Source organism: Mobula hypostoma, chromosome 9, assembly GCF_963921235.1.
Source record: "Mobula hypostoma chromosome 9, sMobHyp1.1, whole genome shotgun sequence".
NCBI classification, from domain to species: Eukaryota; Metazoa; Chordata; class Chondrichthyes; order Myliobatiformes; family Myliobatidae; genus Mobula; species Mobula hypostoma.
Genome location: NC_086105.1, coordinates 122046033 through 122056684, shown reverse-complemented (window position 1 = coordinate 122056684; position 10652 = coordinate 122046033).

Sequence of the window (10652 nt, the reverse complement as noted above, 5' to 3'; positions counted from 1 at the left end):
ATCCACTAAGTTAATATGGATAGAACAAATTGAACATAAGAAAGGGATAATCACTTTGAAAGGATTGTACAAGAGACCACATCTGACATGTGTAGGGTGTCTAAAGACAAAGTGCAGGAGTACAGTATAAGTTCCAATAAGAATGAAGAACAAGGATGGCAAGGTAAGGGAACTTCGGATCATGAAGGAGGTGGTGAATTTAGTTAAGAAGAAAAGGAAACATATTTAAGGTTTAGGAAGCTAAAATCAACAGAGGTCTTGAGGATTATAAAGAAGTTAGAAGGTCATTAGAACTAAACCAGCATTAAAGAGAATTGCAAAGTGTTCTATCCATTGACCAAGAGCAGGAGAATAACTAGGGAGTGGGTAGGACCACCCAAGGAGAAATGAGGGAACAAGTTCTTGGAGGAGAACGATGTGGGTGAGGTCCTAACTGAGTACTTTGCATCAATATTTGCTAAGAGGAAGGATGTGGAGGATAGGATCAATATTTTTTTTTCATTATCATATATTATTCTTTTTTGATAAGCTTTTTTTCAGCTTTATTAACTGTATATATATTAATTTGCTGAAATCTTGTACCATTTTAAAGCTGTAGAAGATTATGTATCAATAAAAAGATTTTAAAAATGAAAATGACAATGTTGAGCATGATAATTTGCTAGGAGATTTAGAGATAAAGAAGGAGGTATTAAAAAAAAACATGAAGGTGGATAACTCCCCAGGCCTGATGGTATACGCCTTAGATTATTGAAAGAGGCAAGTGATAAAACTGCTTGTGGTCCTGACCAATATCTTTGTGTCCTTTCTAGAGACAGGCAAAGTCCTGGAGGACTGGCAAGTAGCTAATGTTGTTCCATTATTCAAGAAGGAAAATGAGGCTAATCCAGAATGGTGGTCTCATGTCAGTGGTAGGGAAGTTATTGGAGAGCATTCTTATGGATATCGGGTTTATAAGTATTTGGAAAACTATGGCCTAATTTGGGACAGTCAGCACGGTTTTGTGTGGGGCAAGTCACGTCTTAATAACTTAATTAAATTTTCTGAGGAGGTGAAGAAAGTGTTTGATGAAGGTAGAGCGGTTGAAGGAATCTACAGCAATGTTTAGTAAGGCATTTGGCAAACACCCTTATGAGAGTCTCATCCAGAGGATTAAGATGCATAAGATTCACAGTAACTTGGCTGTATGGGTTTAGAATTGGATTGCCCATAGAAGACAGAGCTCGATGGGTCTCAGTCTGCCTGAAGGTCTATGACCAGTGGGAGACTGTAGGGATGTTTACCAGGGCCACTGTTACCTATGAGATATATAAGTGATCTGGATGAAACTGTAGATGAGTGGTTTAGTAGGTTTGCAGACAATACAAAGATTGATAGTGTTATGGAAAACTGGCAAATGATACAGTGGGATATAGATCAATTGCAGATATAGCAGAGAAATGGCAGATGGAGATTAACCAGCCAAATGTGAAGTGTTGCACTTAGGGAGATCAAATGTAAAGGGACAGAACACGGTTAATGGCAAGTCTCATAACTATGTTGATGTACAAAGGGATCTTGGGGGTTCAAGTCCATAGCCCCTCAAAGTAATTGCACAGGTTGTTAGAGTGTTGAAGAAGGCAAATGGCATGTGTCAGTAATTGAATTTCAGATTCGGGAGGTTATGTTGCAGCTTTATAAAACTCTTTTTAGGCTACATCTGGAATACTACATTCACATCTGGTTACTCTATTATAGGAAGGATGCTGAGGCCTTGGAGAGAGTTCTGAAGAGGTTTACCAGGATGCTGCCTGGATTAGAGGGCATGTGCTATAAGGAGAGTTTGGACAACTTGGGTTGTTTTGTCCAGAGCAGCAGAGGCTGAAGGGAGATCTGATTGAAGTTTATAAGATTATGGGAGGCTTAGGCAGAATACTCAGTTAGTTTCTTTTCCCAGGGTTGAAATGTCTAATTCTAGAGGAAGGCACCAAAGGTGAAAGGGAGCAAATTCAAAGGAAGTTGTGGGGTAAGTTTCTTTACACAGAGAATGATAGGTGATATGCTGTATTTAAAACACCCATCACCAGTGACGGTGGAGGCAAATACAACAGAGAATTTCAAGTGGATTTTAGGTAAGCACATGAATTTGCAGGAAATGGAAGGATGTGGACATTGTACAGGCAGAGGAATTAGTTTAGTTGGGCATTTGATTACCAATTTAATGAGTTCAGTACGGCATTATGTGCCTGAAGGTATTTTCCTGTGCTGCATTGTTCTATGCTTGAAACACAAACTATAGAAACTTTTTACAAGAAAACACAATTTGAATAACAAAAAATGTCAATTTTAGTGCAAAGTAGTCACAGAGTAGTCACAAAGTAGTCACTTTAGTTGCTAAAGTGCAGCGATTAGTTTTTTAACAATTACTTCAGGGGCTGAATGATTGAAAGGAAGTAACTGTTCTTGAACCTGGTAGTGTGGGACGTGAGGTCCTTCTGCCTGATGGTGGCTGCAGAAAGGTGGCGTGACACGAATGGTGGGAATCTTTGATGATAGATGTTGCCTTCCTGAGGCAGCACTTCCTGTAGATACTACCAATGGTGCAGAGGGTTCTGCATGTGATGTATTTGGTAGAGTCCACTACTCTATATAGCCTCCTCTAAAAATGGGACAAAAATAAACTAACTGAGCAATATTACAAATAGACAATATAGCTCATAGAAACATAAAAATCAAGAGTCTATATTTCAAAATCTACTATTTACAACTCCAACCAATATAGGTATTCCTCAGTTATACAGTATTTGCAGCAATGAAATACTTGAAGTAGATTAAAAGATTGGCACAAAATCATGTCTGAAGGGCTTGTACTGTGCTGTACTGTTCTATTAGCTGTTGAACACCCTACTTGAAAACACTGGGCATAAAATATATAGCCATTGATGTTACTTTTTTGGCAGAGAGTAGATGTGTTTTGTTACTTTCAAACTACAATTTGCACATAAAATAGCTTGGTCTCCTTGATGACTGTTAAATGTTTTTCATTTCAAAGATAAGAGAAGTTGCTGATGAAATTAACATGTAATGATTTTTCTTTCCCTAGGAACTCTAATGATGCAGCATATTCTCAATTGAAATCAATATCCCTATAGTCTGTGTTTGTAAGTCTTGCTTAATAAGATACAGACAGCGTAACTTGAACTTGACTATTCTGTACACCATAGGACAGATTTTATAACTTGAAACAAAATAGGGCTCTAATTCTGTACCAAGGAGAGCTTAACTTGTCTCAGATTTACTGACCTACTTTCCAGTAACCTTTATGAATTCAGTTTGACAACATTGTGTGAAATGCAATGCCATTTCAATTTTCATCTCTAGCTTTTGCTTTCTGAGAATTGGACCTAGGATAATAGATTTCCTTCCAGATACTAGGGTCACCGATGTCTCCAAGTGGCCGCAGAATAGTCTGAAGGGGGCGGGCGAGCAGCAAGTAGTCATTGTACACGTTGGTACCAGCAACAAAGGTAAAACAAGGGGGTGAGATCCCACAGAGTGAAAATAGGAAGCTAGGCAGGTTAAAAAGCTGAAACTCAAGAGTTGTATTCTCTTGATTATTCATGGTGCCAACACGCTAGTGAGGGTAGAAATAGGAGGATAGGGCAGATGAATGCCTGGCTGAGGAGCTGTTGCTGGATGTGGCATGGTAGCGTAGTGGCAGCTATTAACAATTATTTCAGGGGCACCGTTACAGACCCAGCGGTAAGATTGGGGTTCCTGCTGCTGTCTGTGAGGAGTTTGCACGTTCTCCTGGTGACTACATGGGTTTTCGGCTGGCTTTCAGGTTTCCTCCCACATTCCAAAGACGTACAGTCAGGTTTGCTGAGTTCTGGTCATGCTGTGCTGGCGCTGGAAATGTGACAACACTTGTAGGCTGCTCAGCTCAATCCTTTCATTAGAGACAAATGATGCATTTCACTGTACGTTTCGATGTACATGAGACAAAACTAATCATCAATCTTCTCAATACTTGATTCAGGTTCTTCTGGGGCAGAGGGGACCTGTACAAGGAAGATGGGTTTGACCTGAACTGGAGGGGGACCAGTATCCCAGCAGGGAGATAAGATAATCTGCATTTATTTCAATGTACTGAGCCTGAGAGGTAAGGCAGATAAACTCAGAGTATGGATAAGTACCTGAGAACTTGTAGAGGGATGGGCATGACTGGCAGTGCTTTGGGATACAGTACACATGCTAAAAAATGTAGTGGAGGTGAGGCTGAGAGAGGAGTTGATTTTTCATTAGGGAGACATCAGATCGTTACGAGTCTGTGGTGGCCAGTGCTATCATGTTTGCTGTTGTGTGCTGGGGCAGCAGGCTGAGGGTAGCAGACACCAACAGAATCAACAAACTCATTCGTAAGGCCAGTGATGTTGTGGGGATGGAACTGGACTCTCTCACGGTGGTGTCTGAAAAGAGGATGCTGTCTAAGTTGCATGCCATCTTGGTCAATGTCTCCCATCCGCTACATAATGTACTGGTTGGGCACAGGAGTACATTCAGCCAGAGACTCATTCCTCCGAGATGCAGCACAGAGCGTCATAGGAAGTCATTCATGCCCGTGGCCATCAAACTCTACAACTCCTCCCTCGGAGGGTCAGGCACCCTGAGCCGATAGGCTGGTCCTGGATTTATTTCATAATTTACTGGCACAATTTACATATTACTATTTAACTATTTATGGTTCTATTACTATTTATTTTTTATGGTGCAACTGTAACGAAAACCAATTTCCCCCGGGATCATAAAGTATGACTATGACTATGTCTATGCTATTGAGAGAGGATCGCTTAGTGAATCTGTCAGGGTAGAAATACAAAGGGAGTGATCACTTTGATGGAACGGTATCAGAGACACCCCCTCATCCCTGATAAACAGTGGGAATTAGAGGAGCAAATAACATATAGAGAGGTTGCTGATAGCTGTAAGGATTACTGGGTTTTAATAATAGGTGAATTTAACATCCTTAATATTGACTGGCCCTGCCATAGTCCAAAAAGCTTGTTGGAACAAAAATTATTGTGTGTCTAGAAAAGTTTTTTTCAAGCATTATGTAGATGGCCTTACAAGATTAGGGGAAACTTTGGACAATGTTGCCAAAGCTTCAGTGATGTTTTATTTGCTTTAAAATGCTAGGAATAATTTCCTAATTCAACAATTTTAGTTTATGTTATGTATGACAGGGACTTAGTGCAAAGGGCCACAACTTGAACAATGTTGCTGCCTCGTGTCAAAGGATTCGGACACAGAATCCTTATAAACAATTTTTTTTTGAAAACTTGTCTGACAGGGTGCTGATTAATTGTTCTTTAACAAAACTGCTTTGTTTCCAAACAAATGGCCTTGCAGTAGCAGAGGGTTAGGACCCCACACCTGCTGTTCACACTGTCGTGTGAAGTGGTAATCATATCTGGCTGTACAATTATGGCTGCAGAAAGTGTCAACTTACACTGAGACGGAAAGGTAATAGTTTTCTGCAGTGAATTCAGGTTAGTTTTCTGCATCAATATATCTCAGAGCCCGTGAAGCAACAGGCTATAATAGGTTTAGCATTGATTAATGAACCAGTCTAACAGTGCAACGTTAGTAATTTAACATGCAAGAGTATTTATTTATAAGTGGTCAAACAATAACAACATTGGATGTAATGTTCAGAAGAAACACGGGTGCTGTTTATGGCTAACATGCATGACGTAAAAAAAAGACTATCCTGGATGGGGAAGGGTGACAGACTTATTAATGGGCAAAACAACTTTGGCTTAGTGGGACATATTCAAACAATTAATTGTGATGTTGTAAATTAAAGAATTAGAAGAATCGATGATGTAATAAATTATTATCTTATACTCAGTGGCCACTTTATCTGATACAGGAGGTACCTAATAATGAGCCCTCTGAGGGTGTTTCTGTATGCTTGTGGTCTTCTGCTGCTGTAGACTATCTGCTTCAAGGTTGGACATCTTGTGCATTCAGAGATACTCTTTTGTACACCACTGTTGTAATGTGTGATTATTTGAGTTACTGTTGCCATCCTGTCAGCTTGAGCAAGTCTGATCAGTCTCCTCCGATCTCTCTCATTGACAAAACATTTTTGCCTACAGAATTGCCAGTCACTGGATGTTTTTTTTTGCTTTTTGCACCATCCTTCTTGAATTCTAGAGACTTTTGTGCATGAAAATCACAGGAGATCAGCTGTTTTTGAGATACTCAAACCACCCAGTCTGGCACCAGCAAACGTTCTACAGTCAACGTTACTTTGATCACATTTCTTCCCCATTCTGATGTTTGGTCTGAACAACAAATGAACCCCTTGACTATGTTTACATGCTTTTCTGCATTGAGTTGCTGCCACATAATTGGCTGGTTATATATTTGCATTAATGAGCAGGTGTACAGGTGTACCTAATAAAGAGGCTACTGAGTGTATTTTGCGATGTCTTTATACTGTAGGACATGTGGATGATTTTTATGTGGACTTACAGGGACATTTGATAGAATCTCCCAGAAGAAACTGTTGAAGGTCATGGAACTGAGTCAATATTATTGAGCCAGTCAGGAAATTTGGTGAGCAAAAGGGGATGGGATAATAGACAGAAGCCGAAAATGGCAGAATAAAACTATTGAAGTCTAGTAACAGTCTGTCCTGTGACTGCAACTACTCATCAGGCTTATAAATAGCTTAAATGATAGGATAGTGAATTAGGTGTTTGAGTTTGCCAATAATCCATTGTAAGCTAGAGACAGAAGCAATGAAATTGCAAAGAGCTATTCATAGAATAAATGAATGGACAAAATAGCTCAAAAAGGGAAGAACAGATGAACTGTATGCAATCCTCAAAATCATTACAAAATTGGTCAAAAGCAAGCTTGCACTGAGAAAGAAATGCTAAAATGTGGCCTACACGGTTCTTGACAGTACACAGTAAATTCAACACAGTCGTCAACACTTTGTTAAGCAGCAAAAAACACAAGGGCGTCAGTTCTTATAGACCAATTCTCTGTGGCATTCAGAAAGAAGCAGCATTTAATATGGCTGCCATGGAGTAGAGAAAGGCAGTGTGGGGAAGGAGAATGAGAGAGCTTCAAATTTGGAGAATATACTACGTATCAGAAGGGAGATCCTTTGGACCAGAGGTGTATGCTTGAAGATCCACTAAGCCAACTGGGTCAACTGTTGACTTTAAATTTGAAATAGAATTTTGTAACTGAAGTGCTAATGAATATGACAAAAGATGGGCTCATGGAATTAGGCCACACATCATCATAACTTCACTAAAGAAAGAATGGGATGGATGATCTAATTATATTTTGATTCTAATGTTCTTAATACTGCAGAACATACAGTTTGTCTTGGTTTCAATCCTTCTTGATCATTATCAGCTACTAATTTTCCTCAAGTCAAATACTGAAAGGTTCACAGTCCAGTGATATTTAAAAAGCCAAATACTACCTGTAAGTTGATTGGCCCACCATTTTTACCATATTTACTAAATGTTCGGGTTATAGAATTTTGGAAATTTAACATTTGACTCCAGGCTACCTGCCTCTGAAGTTGAAATTCAGTCCGTTGCTAAGAGCAGGAATCCAACAAGCCACTGAAAAGCAAAATGAATAAAGACTTAAAATCAAAAAATAAAACACACCAGAGAAATATGGTCATCTGAGTATTTGAAATTGCACAAGTATAAAGTAATAGAGGCTGGTTTTGGTACTTTATTTAAAGTTCAATGGTTTCTTAGAATGTAAAATGAATCATCCACTTACTTGCCTATAAAGGTCCTTATTTTTGGGAGGAATGCCTTTTAGATGTGATTGATGCAGTGAAATTGTAATCTATGTGTCAGAATAAACAGAATCTTTGAACAAGGATCCTAGACACGACCGCGAATGTAGCAGCCAAGTGTTCTTCTGAATTGCTTATTAATAAAGACAAGTAACAAAGACTTAATTTTCAGACAAGCATCTATGTAGAAGGTTAATAACATTCAATAAATGTAGTGGCTTGTATAACAATGCATCAGAAGACATGCTACTTCATACAGATATTCTCGAGGACCTATTCTTTTTCATTTAAAAACCTCTAGGGTAACTATAACAATTTATATATATTAAATCATTTATTAAATCATTGCTTAGATACAATGCAAAATCATGTAACTAATTACTTACAAACACGTGTATACAATCAAAATCTGTAAATGTAGTCAAGTTAAATATATATTTTCCAATCTCCTCAGCTACTGCTCTACAATATACTGATAAACTCAGTAAAAGACTTCTTCAATAGGCTTTAAGACCCTGATGCCAGCAGATTAAATTGGTATTGGTATATTGGTTTATTATTGTCAAATATGTCAAGGTAAAGTGAAAAGGTTGTCTTACAAACCTTCCATGCAGATTATTTCATTACCACAGTGCATTGAGATAGAACAAGGTACAACAATAACAGAGTGCAGAATGAAGTGTTACAGTTACTAAGAAAGTGCAGCGCAGGTAGTTAATAAACTGCAAGACCATGATGAGGTAGATTGTGAGGCCAAGAATCCACGTTATCATTACTAGAGGATGGTTCAATAATCAGAACAATAGGATAGAATCTGTCCCTGAACCTGGTGGAATATGTATTCAAGGTTTTGTATTTTTTTCCTGATGGGGTTGTTGGGAAGGGGATAAAAGAGAATATCCTGGGTCAGCAGGGTCTTTGATTAAGCTGGCTGCTTTACCAAGACAGTGAGAAGTCTAGATAGAGTCAAATGGAGGGGAGCCTCGTTTCCGTTATCTGCTGAGCTGTGTCAACGTCTCTCTACAGTTTCTTGGGAACACAGCAGGAGAAGTTGCCGTACCGAGCTGAGATTTATCTGGATAGGATAGGGTAGATTATAGCTGAACATGAGATCCAGGTCACAGGTCACATAATGGTGTCTTCAGATTCTTTGAATTGCCACAACACGGTAACACATTCCTCCCTCACTGAATCCCATTTACTCAGAGCCTAATTCAGGCCATCTAACAACTCCATGAACAGTTTATCCTTTTCCAACGTTATTGCTGTCTTTTCTGTCACAGCAGCGTTCTCTGAATTGTTTGAAATGCCCTCCCAATAATACCCCCATGTAAAAGCACCCCACTTCCAATGGTACAGCTGTTATTCTATTTCTCTAGTCAACTGACTGTCTATCATTTAATCAAATCACAAAATATTCTTTCCAACGGCATGTTACTGAAAGCTCAGCAAAAGCCATACCTGAGATTTCAAACTGATAATCGAGGATTGTTCATCACTTCAAGACACGTGATCTTCACTTACATCTCTTCTGGTGCAGCATCTGGGAAAGACATGGGGACCATCTCCTTTCTAGATTATGCTGTTTCTCCTGGATGCTGCTATCATCTTCTGCACAGACATCCCATGACCATTATTTTTCTGGACCAGCACTACTTGGTGCCCTACAGAAAAGTAAGTACTGTACGTGCAGCTCTTGATGACAGCGCACAAAAGAGCAACGCTCGAGACCCCTGGGCTTCAAGAATCATTTTTACAATGCCTTTAATATACCCAAAGATACATTCTTCAATGATTTTCCCAATTCACATCATAACTTCATGCAAGGTAGTACCACCTCTTCATGTACAGTTGCCCAATCCCATTACACACTTAGGCTTCACACCATTAGATCTTCTCGTAAGTTCTTGTGGCATGTTTTGGCTACTTGTTCTGACTTCCCTCCTCTTGAGAAAACCTTACTGTCCCTGGTTTCTCTCATTTGCTGCACTCAGACCGGCTGTCCTCAGAGACTCGATGTCACTGCATCATTACCTGTAGCATATCCACTGAGCAACGCATATATTTTTAATCATTCTCTCTTCCTCTACTATACCTTCTCTGGCCTCATTTTAATATATATATGTATGTATGTATGTGTGTGTGTATATATATATATATGTAGTGGTTATCAAAGGTTTGTTTTCCATGATTACTTTGTTGGAGATGCAGATGTTGTGTATGGCTTTGATGCATTAGATAGCTCTAGACATTGATTCCTCTTGAGAGTACCTGAGTGATGGTTTGCCAGGGTGAGGTCAGTGCATTTCACAGCTTGAGTGGTTCCAGAAGCATACCATTACCCAATTCCTATAACTTAATCAACATTTTACATGGCTGTGTTTAAAAAAATTGTCTCTTGCATGAGAATTCCATTTTTTGACTAAAAAAACATTAAAATAAGAGCCAACTCAATAAATTAATTCTGCAGAATTACGAAGCAGTGTTGCTTAATTGAAGTTGGATGTAAAATCATTAGTCCAGCAATTCTACCTTGAATAACCTGTCCATTAAACAAATTAATTCAAGTAAGTTCTCTCTAGAGAGAAGGTGGGTGAGATTCTGCAATAGACCATTTACAGAATTCCACTGCATGTGACTGTAACAGATTCCAATAAAATTGCTCAGATGCCCCAAATTTTGGAGACGGTTACTGACATTGCAGTTTTATTATACCCATCAGTCGAGGAAATTAGAACTCAGCAACGATGATATGATTTCTAAGATATGGCTCTATGCCTGGAAATGTACCCAATATGTTGAATGAATTAATTGCTCTGCTGTAAAAATG